Raw genomic sequence first — 24,591 nt, 5'->3', positions numbered from 1 at the left:
CTCTGTGGTGGTACAAGCTCCGATACCAACTGTGGCGGAACTGCCCGAATTATTCCAACTTAAGTGCCTAAGTCCCGCCTTAGAGGCTAGACCACACTTAAATGGGAATAACCCGTCAATCCCTCGGATCTAGTCCGACAAGGCCACTGACAGGATCAAGTACTACAATCTCACTCGATGGTGAGTCACAGAGCAAATACAATAAAGCATAAAACCATGCATTAAAGAGTATTAAATTATTACATCATCATCGGAGTTTTGCAAAAGTAGTCATCATTGTTCGAAGTGCAGCGGAATAAAACTAACGGTAAATAAACAGAGAGATGGGGAAGCCTGTCCCATCACTCCTCATGCTCCTCCTCAGCCGAGGTAGGGTCCCACTCGACAGTCCAACCCGGTGGCAAGATGGATGGCCAAGTCACTCCAGCAACCATGTCCTCCAGAGAACCTGTAAAATTATGCCACAAGCAAGGTTGAGTATACTAATACTCAGCTAGACTTACCCGGTGTGAGGAGTCTACTCCTCTACCTCTAGACATGCAGCTGTTTGGCTGTGGGGTTTGGTTGCCAAAAGCACTAGCTGAGTTTCTAAATCAAGTTTTTACTTTGTCAAATTTAGTGTGACTCTCTTAAGGCTAAAGATGTACTATCTATTCATACATAGTAGCAAACATTTTTAGCAATCAACATCTTGTATGATCTCATCACAATTTCACTTGTTACTCAATGTAGCAGCATGGATCAAGCAGTCTCATTACCTGCGAGAAGCAGACGATTCGAATCGAGTTTTTATCCTTGCAAGGTAAACCTAAACACACGACATGCAGGGCACTCCCTCCCCACACACATCAACCGTCCCCATCGATTCCCTGGCAACAGATCAGGGCTCACCGCCTTGGCGTACAATGCCTCACTGACCCCGACTGCCGTCGTGCAGTGACCGCACTTGTACCCACCATAACCGGAATGGGAGACCACGTCTCAGGTCGCGTGAGGGGATATGTCTGCGGGCAGGTTCACTCAGGTACTAGGCTTACCGATTTACCATATTTCTCGGTATGTGTTTAGTACGTTCAAACGCTTGACTCACGGTACCACACCTTAATCCTTATTCAAATTTTCATCCCGTGGACAACCAATCCCCATGGATTGTTGCCCACAAACCAACATCATTATGATAAGAAAGTGGATACAACCAATTTCTGATCTCGCGCGAGTGCTAGAAAAATCACTCGACTTCTACCGAGATCCTAATTAATAAAGCAGCTACTCGACCTGGCATACTAGTATTCATCTCAAAAAGAATCCTGAGTTCATGCAACTAGGGTTTCAAGCAACTCCTACACTTAAGTGCACATTCAATCCTACAATCAATAAGTGTAGTAAAATAGCATAGATAACAGGTTATGCATAAAACCGGGGCTTGCCTTCCAAAGCAGTGGCAGGCAGGTCCTCTAGTGCAGGCTCTGGTGCTGGATCCGGGGCCACCTCCCAAGCAGCTCCTTGCTCCGGCACGAGGACGTACTCTCCGTCAGCAAGGTTACAGTCTATCGAAATGCAATGAACATGTATGTCATGATTATGAAGGATTTTAATAACATTATGCTAAGAGAAGAAAACTAAGTTAATGAGCAATTTAGGGTTTCTGGGTCATATGCGGCTTTTAATGATTCATGCTTATCACTTCCAGGTCTAGGTTTTGCTAGGGATAGGCATAGGGAATTGGTATTGCCTCTATATATTTCAGTGGACAAGTTATAAAGGGTTTTAGGATGACACTAATTTTCTATTATTCATCTTTCCCTTTCTTTATTTTCTATTTATGGTTTCTAGTGTAGGTTTGAACTACGACAGTGGTTTAATATTTTCCAAAAATTCTGTAAAAATTACAGTGGGTTGCCATGGGTCCTTATAGCCTATTCTAGGAATTTGGGGTTTAAAATAAAAAGGCTATGCTTTAGACAAAAAATGACAAAAGTTGTGTAAAATGGGCCACTTGCACTACATCTCTTAATTAGGGGTGAGTTCTGTCTTAAGGGTTATTTTTGTTGGCATCTAACAGTAATAATAGGCTTCTGTGCCAAAAATCACAGAAAGCTAAAGGATGGTCATTTAGTTATGATTTTCTAAAGTTAAATGCCAAAAGGCACTTTCTACTACATTGTTATTTGAAAAATGTCAAACAGCAGATTTCAGATTTTTCCTAAGTTCTTAATATCAAAATATTAATTATCCCAAGGGTTGGGGTGTTTTCACCTTGGGGTTATTTTTGTAGGGTTTTTCTAAGTTTTCCTTGTTTTCTTAAAATAAAAGGGATCCTACTTATTTCATACTAAACCAGGGTATAATAGATTTTTCTAGCAAACTACATCAAATAAGTACTCTAACAAAAATAGGGGTGCCCTCTGGTTCATTATTTAAATCACCTTTTCTATTTTTCTTAACCTTAAGCATATTGTAATTTAAATGGCAAAAACTAACTTAATGGGTTGGACAGAGAAGTTTAGTATTTTTAAACAGGTCAGTAGGTGGATATGAACATCTCCAAATTTTTCTAACCCTAGTCAATTAGTGCAACTATTTTTATCCCTATTATTTAGCTTTTGGTCAAAACAACAATTAAATCAGAACCTTGTAGTTTTCTGTAGTACATAAGGGTTTTATATTTTTCCTAAGCAGTTTACATTGATTAAAGTCTGACAAAATTGGTTTGACCAAATTTGGATAAATAAAACAGAAGTTATGAATTATTCAAGTTATGTTCAAATTTAAAATCAGATTTAATAAAGGTTTTCTGGAAAAGCAGTTTACACCGAGGACCCTGGGTTATTTCCAAACTAACTCTCTCAGTTATAACCCCGCGTTACTATTCATTTGAGTCTCTGACATTTCACAAAACCCCCCAGACTTCTTTCCTTCTCCCCCGCGGTCCTTCCCTAGGTTTAAACAGTACCCGCAAGAAAGAAAAGGGTGGCGTGGCTTACCAGCGGTGAGAGAGGTCCGGCGAGGGGCGGGGTTGGCTCGGGGAGGCTCTGGCGGTCACGGCGATGTACGGCTCGACGGCGGGGATGGCCGGAATCGCTCGGTCCACGTGCGCAGGCGGGTGTCTTCGTCGGCGTCGGGTGTGCCGGCCAAATCACGGCGATCTGGTTCAATCCAATGGCATGGTGAGCTACACGGGGTGACGTAGAGACTGTGTGCACAAGGAATCAGAAAATGGTTTAGTGGATTACCCGGTCCACGCACTCCGGCGGGGTTTTGAACTCCGACGACCATGGACTGGCCTCTCCGTCGAAGTAGACTTCGATTCCTCGCTCGGGGAGCTTCACTGAGGTGTGCTCACTCGTCTCCGAGGGTCAGACGGGGTTGGGAAAGGCGGGGCTGGCCGGTCTACGGCGGCAGGGGCTCGGGTGGCCACGGACACGCCGTGCACGGGCAAACGACGGTGAGTTGAGCTCCGGTGAGGTTTGAGCGTGCGCGAAAGAGTGTGGTCGAAGCCTGAGTGGGCTTTATAGGCGCGGGCGCGGGTCATGGCGTCGGCTGGCCTTTGGCGCGAGGCGGGGCGCACGCGGGCGTGCTCTGGCGTGCACAGAGCGCGTCGAACACGTGGAGCTTTTCTTCTGCCCGTGTTCCACAGCTCGCCAAGTCGCAACCGTGCGAATCTTGGCAAAAATCCAGCGCGAGTCTTTTTCTGGCACCTAGGGCTGTCTCTCATCCGTGAGTTGCCATGGCAGATATGGCCTAGGTAGGGAGATCTTTGGTCGCCAAATCAGGTATGTCACTCTGCCCACCTCGCGACAAAAACCATGCCAAGGCATGTCAAACGTCAAGGTCTCGGGCTCAACTTTTTCCAGTGGGTGCCCTAGGTGGTATGCCACATTTTTGGTATAGAACTTAGGTGGTTTTGGTGCCATCTTCGAGGTGAACACGATTGATCTTTAGTGTAGGTGTAGTTTTTAACTTAAAGAGAATTAGAGAGCTCTAGCTCTCACTCTACTTAGGGAATGGATTTGGGGTTTCTCCAGGGGTCTTTTTGCAACATTTCCTTCCCACAATTTGCTGGTTATAAAGTTACTTAAAGTTGGGTTAAAGATTAACTCATGGTTTGCACAATTGCTTATTCTCTTCCCCTCTTAACCATGGTTTTGGAAGATAGGGTTCAAGAGAGGTCTAGGGTTTTCCCTCCTCTTGCCCAAGGTAGTAAGTGCACAAAAGCTTGAGTGATGCTTCTTAGGTCATTAGCAAATCTTGGTTAACACATGGTCTCCAAGGTTCTTATGTTCTCCTTAAGTTTCTACCACATGTGATCACAGTCCTTAGTACCAAGGTGTGCTCTAGCCATGGTAACACCTGAGGTGTTACAACCCTCGCCCCTTAAAGGAATCTTGTCCCGAGATTTTAGGCAGAGTCCTCTAGAGGGGTGCTATGAAGGCACGTTGGTGGGCTACTCTTTCTTATACTCAAGTTTCTCTAGTTAACTGCTCTTCGGATGTCATTCTCTTTGCAACTTCAGAAGGAAGTCCTTTTTAAGTTAAATCCACAACTTAGACTATCCTTGCTATCTAAGTTTTTCTTATAATTGTATTCAAAGGGCAGGTGGGGGTGGGGTTTTGGGTTACGCACCGATTCCTTTGGGCAGAAAGTCGGGGAAGCGGGAGCGTAGAAAATCCTCAGTCTCCCATGTAGCTTCTTCTGCTGAATGGTGACTCCACTGAACTTTATACATTCGGATTGACCTTGCCCGCGTTGATCTCTCCTTCTGATCCAATACCTTGACGGGGTACTCTTGATAGGACAAGTCTGGTTCTATCTCAATGTCCGGTTCCGGTAGCACTTCAGTGGGTAGGCTAACACACTTCCGCAGCTGAGATACATGGAACACATTGTGAACTGCTGACAGGTGAGGTGGCAATTCCAATTGATAGGCTATGGGTCCACAAGCTTCCTTGATCTCGTAAGGTCCAATGTAACGAGGAGCTAACTTGCCCTTGATCCCGAATCTCTGGACACCCCTGGTAGGTGACACCTTAAGATACACATGATCTCCCACCTCGAACTGCAGAGGCTTCCGTCTCTTGTCATGATAGCTCTTTTGTCAGGCTTCCTCTCCTCCATCCCCAAGATCATCGCTCGTGGAGATCTCGCCAGCCAATGCTCGGGCTCCCTCTCCTCCATCCCTGAGACCGACTGTCGGCGTTTCGACCCCGCGGGGTCCCTGGACCGATGAGTAAATTGTCGCCGCGTGTCCCAGCCCAGATGGGTCGGCGCGAGACGGAGCACGGAGGGGGGAAGAGAGCAGGCAAAGGGGAATCCCGCGGCCTTTGTGTTGCCCCACGCCCGGGTCGGGTGCGCTTGCAGTAGGGGGTTACAAGGGTCTGCGTGTGAGCGAGCGAGAGCCTTATACGCGCCGGCCCGTCCTCCCGCGCGGCCAACCCTCTCGTATGAGAGCCCTGGACCTTCCTTTTATAGCCATAAGGAGAGGGCCCAGGTGTACAATGGGGGATGTAGCAGTGTGCTAACGTGTCTAGCAGAGAGGAGCTAGAGCCCTAAGTACATGCCGTCGTGGCAGCCGGAGAGGTTTTAGCACCCTGTTCATGTGATGTCGTGGCAGTCGGAGGAGCGCTGGAGCCTTGCGAAAGGACAGCTGTCGGGGCTGTCGAGTCCTTGCTGACGTCTCCTTGCTTCTGTAAGGGGCTGAGAGCTGTCGTCGTCATGGAGCACGCGGGGCGCCATCATTATTTGTTTACCGGGGCGAGCCAGATGGGACGCCGGTCTTGTCCCCCGTAGCTTGAGCGAGCTAGGGATAGGGTAATGATGACTCCCCCTGTGACGTGGTCGGTCCGAGCCCTAGGTCGGGCGAGGCGAAGGCTCCTCCGAGGTCGAGGTCGAGTCTGTCTTCCGAGGTCGAGGTCGAGTCCGAGCCCCGGGTCAGGCGAGGCGGAGACCGTCGTCCGAGGCCAAGGCTGAGTCCGAGCCCTGGGGTCGGGCGAGGCGGAGTTCGTCGTCTTCCGGAGCCGAGGCTGAGTCCGAGCCCTGGGGTCGGGCGAGGCGGAGTTCGTCGTCTTCCGGAGCCAAAGCTGAGTCCGAGCTCTGGGGTCGGGCGAGGCGGAGTTCGTCGTCTTCCGGAGCCGAGGCTGAGTCTGAGCCCTGGGGTCGGGCGAGGGGGAGTTCGTCGTCTTCCGAGGCCGAGCCTGAGTTCGAGCCCTGGGGTCGGGCGAGGCTGAGTCCGCCGTCTTCCGGAGCCGAGGCTGAGTCCGAGCCCTAGGGTCGGGCGAGGCGGTGCTTCCTATGGCGCCCGAGGCCGGACTTGGCTGCTGTCAGCCTCACTCTATCGAGCAGCACAGCAGTCAAAGCGACGCAGGCGGTGATGTCTTCTTGTCAGGTCAGTTAGTGGAGCACGAAGTCACTGCGGTCACTTCGGCTCTGTAGACTGAAGAGCGCGCGTCAGGATAAGGTGTCAGACGATCCTTGCATTAAATGCTCCCGCGATACGGTCGGTCGGCGTGGCGATCTGGCCAAGGTTGCTTCTTGGCGAAGACTGGGCCTCGGGCGAGCCGAAGGTGCGTCTGTTGCTTGAGGGGGCCCTCGGGCGAGATGTGAATCCTCCGGGGTCGGCTGCCTTTGCCCGAGGCTGGGCTCGGGCGAGGCGATATCGTGTCCCTTGAGTGGAATGAGCCTTGACTTAATCGCACCCATCAGGCCTTTGCAGCTTTGTGCTGATGGGGGTTACCAGCTGAGATTAGGAGTCTTGGGGGTACCCCTAATTATGGTCCCCGACAGTAGCCCCCGAGCCTCGAAGGAAGTGTTGATACTCGCTTGGAGGCTTTTGTCGCACTTTTTTGCAAGGGGACCGACCTTTCTCGGTTGCGTTTCGTTCCGGTGGGTGCGCGCGAGCGCACCCGCCGGGTGTAGCCCCCAAGGCCTCGGAGGAGTGGTTTGACTCCTTCCAGGTCTTAGCGTGTTTCGTGATGCTTCGGCCGGTCTGGTTGTTCCCTCATGCGAACTGGTCGTAGCCCGGGTGCATAGTCGAGTCCCAAGTTCTCGGGCTGGTATGTTGACGTTGTCAACGGTTTGGCCGGAGCCGGGTTTGCGAGAGCAGCCCCCGAGCCTCCGCACAGAGCGAGAGGACGGTCAAGGACAGACTTGACTTTTTTACATACGCCCCTGCGTCGCCTTTCCGCAAGGAGGAGGGGGGAAAGCGCCATGTTGCCCTCGGAGGGCGCGGAACATGGTGTCTCCAGTGAGTTGCTAACGGGTAATCCGAGTGGACGCCCGTGCCCCATTCGTTAGGGGTCGGCTAGTGGCCCAGAGGCGCGCTCTAAAAGTACCTGCGGGTTATTTGTCGGACCCGGTCCCCTTTTGACGGGGTCCGAGGGCTCAATGCCTCCCTCTAGTGGGATTCCGTTACAAAATCGTTCCTGTCGGTCTCGGAAATGTCCTAGGGTACCTCAGGAGCGTAGCCCGAGCCTTGGTTATGTATCGAACGTACCCAGGGTCATCCCTCGCTTTGCGTCTGAGGCGGCTGTCGAACCCTTCGGGGGCTAGCCTACGAACCCCTGATCAGTAGTGGGCGCGGAGCCCGAGTGGCCTGAGGCGGCCGTTGAACCCTTCCGAGGGGCCAGCCTTTGAACCTCTGACCAGTAGTGTGCGCGGAGCCCGAGTACTCTAAGGCGGCTTTTGAACCCTTCCGAGGGGGCAGCCTTCGAACCTCTGATCAGTAGGGGGGCTCGGGGCCCGCTTCCTTCGCGGAGAAGGATCCATTTCGGAGTATCCCCTTTCCCGGTCCCTGTGGCAAGAGAGAGAAAGAGGAAGTGGAAAAGGATACAAAATCGAATGACGTGGCGCACCTTTTTTGACGCGGTCATCATGGCGGAGGTGAAGCGTCACCTGCTTCGCCTGCCAAAGGTGCCGCCTGTCCTGCCGCAGAGTTAATGCGACGGGACGAGTGGTTCACGGGGCGGCCGTTGTGCGTCCGCGAGCCGTTCGAGGAACGGAACACGGGCGCGTCGTCTTCATGCCGTGGGAGAGGGCTCTCTCGCTGTCCTAGGAGGGGACGTGAGCTTGCCGACGACTTGACCGCTGCTTCCGCCCGCCTGCCACCACCATTACTGCCGGTCCATTTCTGGCCGTATCGACCGTCGCGCCTTCTCCCGCGGCTGACTGTCCCGTGACCTATGTGCTCGGCTGGCACTGTTGGGTCACGCGCAGGGTCGCCTCGAGTCGCGGTACTGGTTCCGCAGTTGAGAAGGCGCGGTACTGGCGCGAGTGGCGGTGCAGTTTCTCACACGTAGTAATCGGCGCGCCGGTTACATGACGTGTGGGCCTGGGCCTCCATGCTGGACGCGTCAAAGTCGAAAGGGTGCGCCCCCTTGGTGCGGTTGCATGCCGCCTGCATGGTGGTCCGCTCTTTCACCCGCTGGTCTGGGTGAAAGTGGAGAAGCACTTGTAACCGCTGGGCAGTTACGCGCACTGCGCGCGACGGTTTTGGCTTCTTCCGCCTTGGGCCAGCTTGCATGACGCGTGGGGCCCAGCCCCCGTGTCGTAGGGGGAAGACCTTGGAGCGTGTTGGAGAAGACTCGGTCCGCGACGGCTGAGGACGCAAGTGGGGAGAGTTGCCTTTAAAAAGGAGGATGACCCCCTTGGAAGGCAACCATGTCCTCGCACTCCCTTCATGCATCGCGTCCTTCCACCTTCCGAGCCCCCGGATGGGGAGCACTCGCGTCGTTTTCGTCTTGCTCTCGTTGGAGGAACGCAACTTCGCGGAAGTTGGTACCTTTCAGCCATCGTTCGGCTTCAAGGATTTTCATCTGGCAGCCCGGCTGCTTCCCCTCGCCGGTGGTCACCCAAGACGGTGACCACCAGTTCCAGGGTGGGGAGAAGCAAGCCGGGCTGTGGCCTCTGCCCCTCCCTCAGCTTCAAGGATGTTCATCATCAGTGCTGGGGAGGGGAGTGCGCCGAGTTGGGGCCGGTCTCCGCGCGGGCAGCGGCCCGCTCCTTCCCTCAGTGATCGGGGGAAGGGCGTTCGCCGTTCGTGGCGCTGGCAGCTGCCGCGTGTCCGGCTCTCTGGCCTGAGCGGCTTCGGCGCTGCTTCCGGCGCCACCTCCCACCGAGGCAGCCGGAAGAGGTTTCTCCGCTGACGAGATAGCCGGCGCCGCCTGCGGACTGACCTGCAACTCTACGGCCTTCTGCTTGTCCTCACCCCTCGAGTGGGGACGCCGGCGAGGGCCTTATGGCAGCAGCATCCGCCCTGAGGTCATCGCTGCTGCTGTTCGGCCGCTCGGAGCGGAGGTCGTTGTTGCTGCTGCTCTTCGGGCGGCGGTGAGCCACCTGGGGTTTCGTCGCCCCGCAGGCCCTCCAACGTGGGGGGTTGTTCGTACCTGCGGGGGTGGAATCGGAGTTCCGTTTGTAATGGCACCTTGAGTGCCTGTGTCTGTTCATTGTGGCTGTCAGGGCCTGAACATGTATGTATTTTTGGCATGAAGCCATGTTTTTTCCTCATTTCGAGCACTAGGACTCGCCTGTCGGCTAACTGAACCGCTTAACCAAGTGTGAGTTGCCTCGTGCGAAGGTGATGAGTGAGGTATCCGTATCCCGGAGGCGTAGGAGTCCCTCGGCTCGGTCGGCCTTGCCGCCCGAGGCTTCTCTGCTTAGTTAAAGAAACCCTCGGCCGCTCTTTGATGAGCCGGAGCCGGAGGCAGCGATGTCAGTGTGGACAGAGGCAGAGTTGGCTCGAAAAGAAGACTTTGTTGGCCGGAGCCTGGCCGGGCCGTCCACTGGCGGGACCAGCATCGGAGTCGGGTTGCCGAGGCCATGAGTCGGGCTGGTGTCCTCAGGGGACAGCTGGCTGAGGCCTCAGGGCGGCCGGCCGAGCCGTCTGCTCGGGCCGGATTCCTGGAGGAGACCCTGGCGGTGATGGCCCGGGCGTGGTGCTGATGTTGTCCTTCGGAGCGGAGATCCTTCGCCCGTGTTGCCGTCCGAGGCTCGGTCGGACTTCGCCGAAGGTGGAGTTAGCGCCGAGGGTGCTGCTGCTCCCCCTCCATCGACGTCCGAGCCTACAGAATTGTTTTTTGCGGCCGCCGAGGCCCAAACATACTGTCGTTGCGTTGTAAGCGGCGTTTCTTTTCCTCTTGTTTCGAGTATCTGGACTTATTTGTCGGTAACAGAATTGTTTGTCCGAGCGAGAGTTACTTTTCACGGAAGGTGACGAGTGAGGTATCCGTATCCCGGAGGCGTAGGAGTCCCTCGGCTCGGTCGGCCTTGCCGCTTACGTGTACTCTTACTCGTTCGTAGGATTCTCTTATCGATATAGTCGAGAAGGCCCGAAAAATCGTTTCGGCAGAAGAGTTTCCGAGCATTAAGACTTGTTCGGTCAGCGGAATCGCTTATCCGAGCGTGAGTTACTTATCGCAGAAGGTGATGAGTGAGGTATCCGTATCCCGGAGGTGTAGGAGTCCCTCGGCTCGGTCGGCCTTGGCTGCTTACGTGTACCCCGTCGTTTTCAGGATCCCACTTTCGAAGTAGTCAAAAAGCACGAAAGACGTTCTGGGAGAAAGACTTTTTCTGAGAAAATTTTGACGCAGAGGGGGTTCCCCCCTTCTAGCCTCCGAGGGAGGGTCGGGCTTTGCTGAGGCAAGGCTGACCCTTCCTTGATGGTTAGACTTTGTATGTGAACGAGGTGTACGAACGACTTGAAAGCATCTTAAGGGTAGAAGCGACGTAGCTGTCGGATATTCCAAGCGTTGCTGTAGACCTCGCCTTGACTGTTGGCCAGCTTGTATGTCCCGGGCTTCAGAACCTTGGCGATGATGAACGGCCCTTCCTAGGGAGGCGTGAGCTTGTGCCGCCCTCGGGCGTCTTGTCGTAGCCGAAGCCCCAAGTCACCCACCTGGAGGTCTCGGGACCGAACCCCTCGGGCGTGGTAGCGTCGTAGGGACTGCTGATACCGCGCCGAGTGTAGTAAGGCCATGTGCCGAGCCTCTTCCAGCTGGTCCAGTGAGTCTTCCCGGTTTGTTCGATTGCTTTGGTCGTTGTAGGCCCTCGCCCTCGGGGAACCGTATTCTAAGTCTATGGGCAAGATGGCCTCGGCCCCATAGACTAGAAAGAACGGTGTGAAGCCCGTGGCTCGGCTCGGCGTTGTCCTCAGACTCCAGACCACTGAGGAGAGTTCCTTCATCCATCGCTTGTCGAACTTGTTGAGGTCGTTGTAGATCCGTGGCTTGAGTCCTTGCAGAATCATGCCGTTGGCACGCTCTACTTGCCCATTCGTCATGGGGTGAGCCACGGCGGCCCAGTCCACCCGGATGTGGTGATCCTTGCAGAAGTCCAGGAACTTTCTGCCGGTGAACTGGGTGCCGTTGTTGGTGATGATGGAGTTCGGGACCCCAAAGCGATGGATGATGTTGGTGAAGAATGCCACCGTCTGTTCGGACCTGATGCTGTTTAGGGGTCGGACCTCGATCCACTTGGAGAATTTGTCGATGGCGACCAGCAGGTGCGTGTAGCCCCCGGGTGCCTTCTGCAAGGGACCGACGAGGTCCAGACCCCACATAGCAAACGGCCAGGTGATGGGTATTGTTTGCAGAGCCTGAGCGGGCAGGTGGGTCTGCCTTGCGTAGAATTGACACCCTTGGCAGGTGCGGACAATTCTAGTGGCGTCGGCCACCGCGGTCGGCCAGTAGAAACCTTGTCGGAAAGCGTTTCCAACAAGGGCTCGAGGCGCTGCGTGATGACCGCAAGCCCCCGAGTGTATTTCTTGTAATAACTCCTGACCTTCGGCGATGGATATGCATCGCTGGAGGATGCCTGAGGGGCTGCGGTGGTAGAGCTCCTTCCCGTCCCCCAACAAGACGAACGACTTGGCGCGCCATGTCAGTCGCCGAGCCTCGGCTTGGTCGAGGGGCAGCTCTCCTCGGTGGAGATATTGCAGGTACGGGGTCTGCAAGTCTCGATTAGGCGGGACCCCATTCCGCTCTTCCTCGACGCGCAGTGCCTCACCCTCGGGAGCCGAGGTTGCCTCGGGCTGGGCCGAGGCCTTCTCGGGCTCGGACGTGTCGTCGGTCTTGACTGAGGGTTGATGTAGGTCTCGGGAGAAGACGTCGGGAGGGACGGTTGTCCGCCCCGAGGCTATCTTAGCCAACTCGTCCGCAGTATCATTGTATCGTCGGGCGATGTGGTTGAGCTCGAGCCCGTGGAACTTGTCTTCCAGGCACCAAACCTCATCGCAGTAGGCTTCCATCTTCGGGTCGCGGCAGTGGGAGTTCTTCATGACTTGGTCGATGACAAGCTACGAGTCACCGCGAGCGTCGAGGCGTCGGACCCCTAGCTCGATGGCGATGCGCAACCCGTTGACCAGAGCCTCATACTCAGCCACGTTGTTGGACGCCGGGAAGTGGAGGCGCAGCACGTAGCGGAGGTGCTTCCCGAGGGGCGAGATGAAGAGCAGGCCCACGCCCGCCCCTGTTTTCATCAGCGACTCGTCGAAAAACATGGTCCAAAGTTCCGGTTGGATCGGAGCTGCTGGAAGCTAGGTGTCGACCCAATCAGCCACAAAGTCTGCCAAGACTTGGGACTTGATGGCCTTCTGAGGGGCGAACGAGATCGTTTCGCCCATGATTTCCACCGCCCACTTTGCAATCCTACTCGAGGCCTCTCGGCACTGGATGATCTCCCCCGGGGGGAAGGATGACACCACAGTCACCGGATGAGACTCGAAGTAGTGTCGCAACTTCCGCCGCGTCAGAATCACCGCGTACAGCAGCTTCTGAATTTGTGGGTAGCGGATCTTGGTCTCGGACAGTACCTCACTGACGAAGTAGACCGGCCTCTGGACGGGCAATGCATGCCCCTCTTCTTGTCTCTCAACCACGATCGTGGCGCTGACCACCTGAGTGGTAGCGGCGACGTAGATCAAGAGGGCTTCTCCGGCAGCGGGGGGCACCAAGATGGGCACGTTCGTGAGGAGCGTCTTCAGGTTTCCGAGGGCTTCCTCGGCCTTGGGCGTCCAAGTGAAGCACTCGGCCTTTCTTAAGAGGCAGTACAGAGGTAGGCCTCTTTCGCCGAGGCGCGAGATGAAACGGCTCAGAGCCGCAAGGCATCCCGTGACCCTCTGTATGCCTTTCAAGTCCTTGATGGGCTCCATGTTGGTAATGGCCGTGATTTTCTCCGGGTTGGCCTCGATGCCCCGCTCGGAGACGATGAACCCTAAGAGCATGCCTCGGGGGACTCCGAAGACACACTTCTCGGGATTGAGTTTCACGCCCTTCGCCTTGGGACAGCGGAATGTCGTTTCAAGGTCGGAGACGAGGTCGGAGGCTTTCCTTGTCATCGACGTAAGCCTCAACCTTTCGACCAATGTGCTCGCCAAACACGTGGTTCATGCACCTTTGGTATGTCGCACCCGCATTCCTCAAACCAAATGGCATAGTAATGTAGCAGTACATGCCAAAAGGTGTGATGAAAGAGGTCGCGAGCTGGTCAGACTCTTTCATCCTGATTTGGTGATACCCGGAGTAGGCATCGAGGAAAGACAGGGTTTCGCACCCAGCAGTGGAATCCATGATTTGATCGATGCGAGGCAAAGGGTAGGGAACCTTCGGACATGCTTTGTTTAGACCAGTGTAGTCTACACACATCCGCCATTTCCCTCCTTTCTTTCTCACAAGCACAGGGTTGGCAAGCCATTCGGGATGGAATACCTCTTTGATGAACCCTGCAGCCATCAGCTTGTGGATCTCCTCGCCTATGGCTCTACGCTTTTCTTCGTCGAATCGACGCAGAGGCTGCTTCACGGGTCGGGCTCCAGCTCGGATATCCAGCGAGTGCACGGCGACACCCCTCGGTATGTCAGGCATGTTCGAGGGACTCCACGCGAAAACTTCGGCGTTTGCGCGGAGAAATTCGACGAGCACTGTTTCCTATTTGGGTCGAGCTCGGAGCCGATCCGGATCTGCTTGAAGGTATCGTTGCTTGGGTCGAGAGGGATGGACTTAACCGTCTCTGCTGGCTCGATGTTGCCGGCATGGCGCTTCACGTCTGGCGCCTCGTTGGAGAGGCTCTCCAGGTCGGTGATGAGGGCCTCGGATTCGGCGAGGGCCTCGGCGTACTCCACGCACTCCACGTCGCATTCGTACGCGTGTCGGTACGTGGGGCCGATGGTGATGACCCCGTTGGGGCCCGACATCTTGAGCTTGAGGTAGGTGTAGTTGGGGACAACCATGAACTTGGCGTAGCATGGCCTCCCCAGCACTACGTGGTAGGTTCCTCGGAACCCGACCACCTTGAACGTGAGGATTTCCCTTCGGAAGTTGGAGGGAGTCCCGAAGCAGACGGGCAGATCGAGTTGTCCGAGGGGTTGGACGCGTTTTCTGGGGATGATCCCGTGAAAAGGCGCCGCGCCTGCCCTGATCGAGGACAGATCGATCTGCAGGAGCCCGAGGGTCTCGGCGTAGATGATGTTGAGGCTGCTGCCTCCGTCCATGAGGACCTTGGTGAGCCTGACGTTGCCGATGACGGGGTCGACAACAAGCGGATACTTCCCCGGGCTCGGCACGCGGTCGGGGTGGTCGCCTTGGTCGAAGGTGATGGGCTTGTCGGACCAGTCTAGGTAGACTGGCGCCGCCACCTTTACCGAGCAGACCTCCCGACGCTCTTGCTTGCGGTGCCGAGCCGAGGCGTTCGCCACTTGCCCACCATAGATCATGAAGCAGTCGTGGACCTCGGGGAACTCCTCTGCCTTGTGATCCTCCTTCTTGTCGTTGTTGTGGGCCCTGCCACCTTCCGCAGGTGGCCCAGCCTTGTGAAAGTGGCGCCGAAGCATGACGCACTCCTCAAGGCTGTGCTTGACAGGCCCCTGATGATAGGGGCACGGCTCCTTGAGCATCTTGTCGAAGAGGTTGGCACCTCCGGGAGGTTTCCGAGGGTTCGTGTACTCAGCGGCGGCGACAAGGTCCGCGTCGGCGGCGTCGTGTTTCGTTTGCGACTTCTTCTTGCCCTTCTTCTTGGTGCCGCGCCGAGTGGACGCCTCGGGGACATCTTCCGGCTGGTGGCCCTGGGGCTGCTTGTCCATCCGGAAGATGGCCTCAACCGCCTCCTGGCCAGAGGCGAACTTACTGGCGATGTCCATCAGCTCGCTCGCCTTGGTGGGGGTCTTGCGACCCAGCTTGCTCACCAGGTTGCGACAGGTGGTGCCGGCGAGGAACGCGCCGATGACATCCGAGTCGGTGACGTTGGGCAGCTCGGTGCGCTGCTTCGAGAATCGCCGGATGTAGTCCCGGAGAGACTCTCCCGGCTGTTGGCGGCAGCTTCGGAGATCCCAGGAGTTCACAGGGCGCACGTACGTGCCCTGGAAGTTGCCAGTGAAAGCTTGGACCAGGTCGTCCCAGTTGGAGATCTGCCCTGGAGGCAGGTGCTCTAGCCAGGCCCGAGCGGTGTCGGAGAGGAACAGGGGGAGGTTGCGGATGATGAGGTTGTCATCGTCCGTTCCACCCAGCTGGCAGGCCAGCCGGTAGTCCGCGAGCCATAGTTCCGGCCTCGTCTCCCCCGAGTACTTTGTGATAGTAGTCGGGGTTCGGAACCGGGTCGGGAACGACGCCCGTCGTATGGCCCGGCTGAAAGCCTGCGGACCAGGTGGTTCGGGCGAGGGACTCCGATCCTCCCCGCTGTCGTAGCGTCCCCCACGCCTGGGATGGTAGCCTCGGTGCACCCTCTCGTCGAGGTAGGCTCATCGGTTGCGGTGGTGGTGCTCGTTGCCGAGGCGACCCGGGGCCGCAGGCGCTCTGTTGCGCGTGCGCCCGGTGTGGACCGAGGCTTCCCGCATGAATCGGGAAGTCGCGGCGCGATGCTCCGAGGGGTACCCCTGCCTTCGGGAGGTAGAGCTTTCGGCCCGTCAGACCGCGACATCCTCCAGGAGATTCTTGAGCTCTCCCTGGATACGCCGCCCTTCGGTGGTCGATGGTTCCGGCATCGCGCGGAGTAGTATCGCTGCCGCAGCCAGGTTCTGGCCGACCCCACTGGAAGCCGGTGGCGGCCTTGCCCTGACGTCGTCGGCAATGCAGAGCTGGATGCCCTGGGGCAGATGACGCGCTTCTCCGGCCGGAGCTTGGTCTGCCCATTCCTGCCTGATGTTCCGCCGGAACTGCTCAAGTGTTCCTGCTCCCTCGTCGAGCTTGGCCTGCACCTCACGGATTTGCTCGAGCTGTGCGTCCTGACCCCCCGCAGGGACTGGGACCACAGCTAGCTCCCGAAGGATGTCAACGCGAGGAGCAGGCCTAGGGGGATCACCGTTTTCCGGTATACCAAGATGGTTGCCTTCACCGGGACCCCCTAGATCGACGTGGAAACATTCACGACTTGGGCCGTAGTCCTCGTCGCTGAAGCTGCGGCTACCGTCGGAACAATCGGAAAGGCAGTAGTCGCATGCGGTCATGAAGTCCCGCATGGCACTGTGGTTGCTGAGCCCGGAGAAATCCCAACAAAGGTCGGGCTCGTCATCTTCCTCAGAACCCGAGGGTCCGTAGGTCAAGACGGCCGTCAGTCTGTCCCAGGGCAACCGCATACGGTACCCCGGAGGGTTTGGACATGCCTCTATGAAGGCCTCCACCGAAGCGAAGTCAATTGGTGGGTCGAGGCTGAATCCAAAAGGCACGAGATGGGAATCGGTCGATACCTCCTGATCGACGGGCGGTGATGAAGTCGCGCTAGGGGCGGACTGCGCCGTCGTCTCAGGTACGAGGGCGACGTCCAGCAAGTCCTTCGCGAGCGTGCTGGCGTCGTTCGTCTGCTCGGAGTTGGCGTGTTGCGGGGAAACGGCGCTCGTCTTCGTCTCAGACGCGAGTTCGTCGCCCGACGCGTCCCCCGTTGGGGCGTCGGCGCCGGCGACTCGCTCGACAGCCGACGAGGAGCCGCCTCCTGCTTGGCCATGGTTGCCCCGCCTCCTCCTCCGTCGGCGGGGGAGGCGACGGGACAAACCTGAATGTTGTTCTTCCGCCACGTGGGGAACACGTCGTTGATTCCGCTGCTGGCGGGCGGGCTGTCGGCCGCCATTGTCGCTGTCGTGCGACGGAGGAAGGAGTATCATGTCGTAGCCGCCGTCGAGGGACATGAACTCAAGACTCCCGAAACAGAGAATCATCCCGGATTGGAAAGGTTGCTGGAGACTACCCATCTGGAGCTTGACGGGAAGCTGTTCGTCAACACGCAGCAGGCCCCTACCTGGCGCGCCAACTGTCGGCGTTTCGACCCCGAGGGTCCCTGGACCGACGAGTAAATTGTCGCCGCGTGTCCCAGCCCAGATGGGTCGTCGCGAGACAGAGCACGGAGGGGGGAAGAGAGCAGGCAAAGGGGAATCCCGCGGCCTTCGTGTTGCTCCGCGCCCGGGTCGGGTGCGCTTGCAGTAGGGGGTTACAAGCGTCCGCGTGGGAGAGAGCGAGAGCCTTATACATGTCGGCCCGTCCTCCCGCGCGGCCAACCCTCTCGTATGAGAGCCCTGGACCTTCCTTTTATAGGCGTAAGGAGAGGGCCCAGGTGTACAATGGGGGATGTAGCAGTGTGCTAACGTGTCTAGCAGAGAGGAGCTAGAGCCCTAAGTACATGCCGTCGTGGCAGCCGGAGAGGTTTTGGCACCCTGTTCATGTGATGTCGTGGCCGTCGGAGGAGCGCTAGAGCCTTGCGGAAGGACAAGTGTCGGGGCTGTCGAGTCCTTGCTGACGTCTCCTTGCTTTCGTAAGGGGCTGAGAGCTGCCGTCGTCATGGAGCACGCGGGGCGCCATCATTATTTGTTTATCGGGGCGAGCCAGATGGGACGCCGGTCTTGTCCCTTGTATCCTGAGCGAGCTAGGGAAAGGGTAATGATGACTCCCCCTGTGACGTGGTCGGCCCGAGCCCTAGGTCGGGCGAGGCGGAGGCTCCTCCGAGGTCGAGGTCGAGTCTGTCTTCCGAGGTCGAGGTCGAGTCCGAGCCCCGGGTCGGGCGAGGCGGAGATCGTCGTCCGATGCCAAGGCTGAGTCCGAGCCCTGGGGTCGGGCGAGGCGGAGTTCGTCGTCTTCAGGAGCCGAGGCTGAGTCCGAGCCCTGGGGTCGGGCGAGGCGGAGTTCGTCGTCTTCTAGAGCCGAGGCTGAGTCCGAGCCCTAGGGTCGGGCGAGGCGGAGTTCGTCGTCTTCCGGAGCCAAGACTGAGTTCGAGCCCTGGGATCAGGCGAGGCAGAGTTCGTCGTCTTCCGAGGCCGAGCCTAAGTCCGAGCCCTGGGGTCGGGCGAGGCGGAGTCCGCCGTCTTCCGGAGCCGAGGCTGAGTCCGAGCCCTAGGGTCGGGCGAGGCGGGGCTTCCTATGGCGCCCGAGGCCGGACTTGGCTGCTATCAGCCTCACTCTGTCGAGCGGCACAGCAGTCGGAGCGACGCAGGCGGTGCTGTCTTCTTGTCAGGTCGGTCAGTGGAGCGCGAAGTGACTGTGGTCACTTCGGCTCTGTCGACTGAAGAGTGCGCGTCAGGATAAGGTGTCAGGCGATCCTTGCATTAAATGCTCCCGCGATACGGTCGGTCGGCGTGGCGATCTGGCCAAGGTTGCTTCTTGGCGAAGACTAGGCCTCGGGCGAGCTGAAGGTGCGTCTGTTGCTTGAGGGGGCCCTCGGGCGAGACGTGAATCCTCCGGGGTCGGCTGCCTTTGCTCGAGGCTGGGCTCGGGCGAGGCAAGATCGTGTCCCTTGAGTGGACTGAGCCTTGACTTAATCGCACCCATCAGGCCTTTGCAGCTTTGTGCTGATGGTCCCCGACACCGACGCTCGATCTGCAGCCTGGGGGAAGGGAAGAGAGGTAGATATACAAATGCGAAACCCTACCAAGGAAGCCCTCCACGCATAGGCAAGAAGGGAAGGGGAGGTGATGGAGTAACCTGCGGCGGCCGCTGGATCGGGGGGCCACAAGTATTACTACCCGCAACAGCACTCGCACTCACAGTCGTCGCCTGCCGCGCCCCCACCACTCGGTGGGTCAAGCGATGGTGTGTTCTTGGCTTCCCTCCTTCCTAAAAGAAGAGAATTTCCGCTTCTTGTGACTGGAATTAACCTGAGCTAATCCATTGCTTGCACTGCATTGATTTTGATTACGCTTGTTCCCTAGGATCTCGCGGAATCTCGTGTAATTCGGCGGCAAATGCTCGCTCTTAAAGTGGGTCATAGGTACTAGCTGACTGATTCCTACTAAATCTCCCTCTCCCTTTTTTCTCCCTTCCCTTAGTTGATTCCCAACTCTCGGTGTATGATATATTATTTTCTTGCATCTGTGACAAGAGGCTAGGATCCTCTTCGTCTGCAGCTACGAGAACTGCGGCAAGACCTTTGTTGATGTCAACACGCTCCGCAAGCATGCTCATGTGCATAATAAGAAGTATATCTAACATCAGTACCACATACTTTTTTGTTTGTTGTTGCAATAAAAATGCACTTGGGCCTTACTGTACTTGTCTATTCTAAAACACAAAACATCTTGAGATGTTCTTGTTTAACTGAGTATGTTTACCACTCCCTATTCCTTATATTGTCTACCACTTAGGATGTACCCATCCAGTGTTTATATTTAGTTCCTGAGCAGTCCTGCTATTTATAATTGTATTGTTTTTCTAAGATTTACTTCTTAATTACATTGAAACCTATGGCAAAGTAAATCATAACTAAATTTGACGGTACATATCATACTACGAAACCATAAATAGAACTACGCATTCAACTTTTTAGCCCTTTAGCCTTTTTTCGTTTTCCACTGACATGGTACTCAAGTTCACGACTTTATACCTTTGAGTAGTTTAAATTCAAGTATTAATTTACTGTCTATCAGTTGGAGTATAAACTTTCCATGGAATACTTATATGATTATATTTATTATTCATTAGGTTACAGTTTTTTTAGATTCTCCTGCACCACGGGATGGTGGCGGCCTTCGCGCGGCAGCGTGGCTGAAGGAGTACCACGAGAAGGTGTTGGTGGAGATCTACAGGTCACCTCTCCTTCTCTCTGCCCAGATCCAGATCCATCCTATACCTCTGCAACGCCACCCCTCTCTTTGCCTCGACGCACATCTATCCCATACCTCCGCGGCGCCACCCCTCTCCCTTCTCTGTTTTCTCCAGTAAAAAAATCTTTGCTTGCCTGACTTACTCTGCTATTGCGATCTCTTTAAGATCAATTTTTTTGAGTGCATACATTTTATTTCATCTTGGTTTCATGGTTGGGTACCTGTATTCAATGGGTAAATAATTGCAGAAGGGTATTATCAGATGTATGCATGAACAAACATATATACTCTTGTTAAGTATTAGGCAAATGAGGATGTATAAGAGGATGAATAAACTAAACCACGGAACCCCTTAACAAAAAAAACTCCCTCCATCTCAAAAAAAAGGCTCATAAAATTTTAGTTTTTGTCCCAAAAAACAAGGCATACTACTACTTTTATCCTACTGTGGACGCATGTGCCCTTCTTCATTTTCCTACGAATGCATACATGTTTCTTTATATGGTTGGAGAAAAGGTGACACATGATTATTTGTCCCGGTCGAGTAGACGAGGAAACAAGATTTTTGTCCATGCACCCAATGCCGCAATGCGTAATGTCTGAAACACAATTAAAGCCGAAAATATTTACCTTACATTCCATGCAGCATGTGCGGTACCACCTGCTGAACCGTTAAGCCAAAACATAGGGCACCGAAGGAAAGATAAGTACTATAAAGAGTTGCACTAATATTCGTGAAAAAAATATACGCCTTATTTTTTGGGATAAAGGGGGTATTGCATTCTACTCCACCTAAAAGTAGCTTTAGTTGCCTAGATAATTGGGTTTCGACGTCTGACTGTTCCTCAAGCTGAAGTGTCTTAGCCAAACCATCTAATCAGTGTGTTAGATTGGCTGAGAAATAGCTCCAACTGAATATGCCTTAGATATATAGTTGTTTGAGCAGTAGGATGACTTGGACTGTTCAGTTTAAATTAAGGATATTATGTGGATGGTATTGTCATAGAGGTAACTGTTGTTTTGCTGTGATTGAATCTTGATGTTGGGAGTGAATTATGTGTAAGTTGTACATTGTGAAATTTGAACACTTTTGAGCTCTTAGATATAGCAAGTTATTAGGATGAGTGCAACATGGTAATTTAAGGTATTACAACTGATATCCATGTTTGCAATCTAAAATAGATGTTGATGCTTCAGATTACGTTATGCAGGTATTGATCCCAAGTCAATAGTGTGTGAGTTCTTCAAGGCTGGCCAGTGCTAGAAGGGTTTTAAGTGCAAATTCTCTCATGACCTGAATGAATGTCCAAAAGAAGGGTGAAAAGATTGATATCTACACAGGCAAGTGTGATGCAGGTAATAAATAAACAAGATTAGATATCACCTTATGTGCAAGTTCTTATAATCAGTTTGTTTGAATTTAAGTTTGCAAATTGGTTCTCTACTGGAGATAAGTAATGCATATAAATCATGTATTGTGTACTTAAGAGCATAAACAAATTCTTTTTGCAAAGGAGAACTTGAGCACAATGAAATTTAGTGCCAGGTGAGGATTAGAGGTACATGAACCATGTGCTTATCCTTGGAGTTAATAAGGTTGGCAAAACCATATCCATCCATGAACTAATTGCATCAGAACCAAACTACATAAGAGTGATGGTTATTAGGGACATGTGAAACATTAGTGTTATTCACAGTCCTGCACATAAACATGTGTATCCCCTACCCACCATTGATTATTCAAAAATGCTGATATTTACTCTACTTGACAAAAAATGCACAATAAAAGATAGTTTTGGTATCCTATATAGTTTTACTCTACTTGACATCAAATTCTAAAGGTATGTTGCAGCATTAGTTTGGTTTGTTTCAGATTGAAAACTATAACAAGAGATGGAAAATCAATTAGAACTATCTCAGGAAAGATGGAAAAGAGATGTGATTGGAAACCTGTTTGTGTCAAGAAAGGTGAGCTGATTATGGTGTCAGGAAGGGGTAAATCTCTTACTAATACTATCCAACAACATAAATAACTATTGTCAATCTGAACGTGTTATCAGATTTGTTTCAGTACAACAAGCGGTAAATGGACTGGCTTTTTGAATTATAAATAGGTGGTTTCTGTTTATCTCTCAAATAAACTTTTTCACAAATTGTCTTGACGATTCCAAAACCTGACAAAACCTTCTCACATACTGTCCCGACGCTTCCAAAACATGAAAGCATGAAACCAAGAACGCACAGCTGAACACAGACTTGAAGTAACTACTATTGTAATAAAAGGGTCTCATGAACACAGACTGTAAGAGGTCGTGGAAGTACATAGATCCCAAGCACTAATAAGGGCTATAATCATAAAGCTTTCAAAGCTTGTTGCTACACGCAGCGAAGTCATATAATCTTAAAGTGAGATCATCTTAACCTGAGCCTATACATAACGAGATGACTCTTTTGTTATTCTTAGCATAGTTGTGAAACTTGATGGATAGTATTGTGATATTAAGATCGATAATAATGTGTATCATTATTTTTATTTAATCGTTGTGAACTAATACTTTATCAAATATTTGTGTGCCATTGCAACACACGGGTATTATACTATGTGGTATAACGTGTTAGATTTGATCCATCCATAATCAATTTCTATAATTTTTCCCTTATACCATCTGCTTGAACATTTGGGAGTGCTAAATTACTTATGGTAGAGTTAAATATGTGGATTTTATGATAGTTGCAAAGGAGTTTGTCGGAGAGGAAATCTCCGACCGGGTGGCAGAATGCACCCGCCCTAAATCCTTAAATGAGGAGGGGACTAAGCATTTTGCTTGTTAGTTGGAAAATGGGGAGAACACAAGAACACACAAGGGTTTAGAGTGGTTCGGGCCACTGGAGCGTAACACCCTACTCCACTGTGTGATGTATTGAGCTTGTATGAACTTGTGAGCCTAAGCTGGGTCTGAGTGTGTCCAAGTTAGCTTTTGTGAGCCTGAGTCCGCTTGTGTTGTAACGTTGCGTGCCTCCCCTTTTATAGCTGAAGGGGGGCACGTACACGGGTGCTGAGCCCCGACATGCGGGCCCAGGGACATAACAGATGTAATATTTGGAGCAACTAATGCTGGTCGCCAGTGCAATCTCCTTGCGCCCGGATATCCACAACCTGTGTAGTATCGGCGTGCAGCGGAAGCTTCTCTGGCGACGTACGAGTGATGATGGGCATAGTGTATGCCGCAGCACGGGCGTACTGTCTGCCAGCGGAATGGACAGGCACGCCGCCTGCAGGATGGCCTGGTCGCCGCCCGTCAGCGGAGTGGACATGACACATTTAATGCTGAGGCGACACATTGCCTGCCAGTGGAGTGGCAGGGCTCATTAAATGCAGAGGCGGCACATCACCTGCTAGTGGAATAGACACGCGGCGCGCCTTATCCGCAATAAATGCACCGCCGCGCGGCCCAGAGGCCTTACGTTAGGCTCCGCCCGCTGACTTAAGTCATGGGCAGTAGGCCACGTGGCTGCATCGGGTCTCTGCTTGAGCGGGGAGCACAAGTGTACATGGTATGGTCGAGACACGTGGCGGCTCCGGACCCCCGCCTGGCCTTGATTAAGGCCTGGGTATTCTTCGTCCCAGAATCCTGGGACCCTGATGAGGGTGGCCCGAATCCTACATAGAGAGGTCCGGGACCCGTCCCGAGGTCCGGTCTGTACCCGCGGAGGTCCTGGACCTGTCCCGGGGGTCCGGTCTGTACCCGCGGAGGTCCTGGACCCTGCCTGGAGGTCCGGTCCGGATATGCAGGGGTCCGACACTTTCCCTTGGGGGTCCGGACCCACCGTTGATACCTTGGAAGATATTGTCTTCCCGGCCACGTGGTGGCCCTGGAGCCGTCCTCATGGTGAGGTCATGTGTTGTTCGCCACGCGACTAAAGATAGCCGCATGGACACAGCACCTTCATACTGTAGTAACGGGTACCCCATTTCTAGGGTACTGACAGTGGCCCTCGGGCCCGCCTCAGGGGAGGATACGAGCCTGCAGGTGGGGCCAAAGCCGGATTGTCGATTGGTGTGCTGCTTCCGTGCGCTCGCTGGCGTAATTACCTCTAGCCCACCCTCGGTCACGCCATCTGCCATACCTGTCCCTGCGGTTGACTGACCCGTGACCTCCGCCCTTGATGCTTTTGCTGGGTCACGTGCGGGGCGCCTCGATACCGCTGCATTGGTTTTGAAAATTTTTCTGTCTTCTGCGGTGGCCTCGAGGAGGCGCGGTACTGGCGCGAGTGGTGGTTTGGCTTCTCTGCACCCAGGGACCGGTGCCCAAGGAGGATGACTCATGGGCCCGGGCCCCCGTGCCAGAGACTGGCTGTCGGTTTTGGCGGAGGTGAAGAGGCACACCATCGCAGGCGGTGGCGTCCCCCTCACGCGGTAGTTTGCCTTCTCCGCACACGGGGGTCGACGCCCACGGAGCATGACTCGTGGGCCCAGACCCCCGTGCCAGAGGCTGGTCCGCTGCTGGTTTCGGCGGAGGTGAAGAGGCGCACTACCGCAGGCGGTGGCGTACTCCTCACACAACAGACTGGTCCGCTGCTTTCGTCGGAGG

Source organism: Zea mays, chromosome 8, assembly GCF_902167145.1.
Source record: "Zea mays cultivar B73 chromosome 8, Zm-B73-REFERENCE-NAM-5.0, whole genome shotgun sequence".
NCBI lineage: Eukaryota > Viridiplantae > Streptophyta > Magnoliopsida > Poales > Poaceae > Zea > Zea mays.
This window is presented reverse-complemented; position numbering follows the sequence as displayed.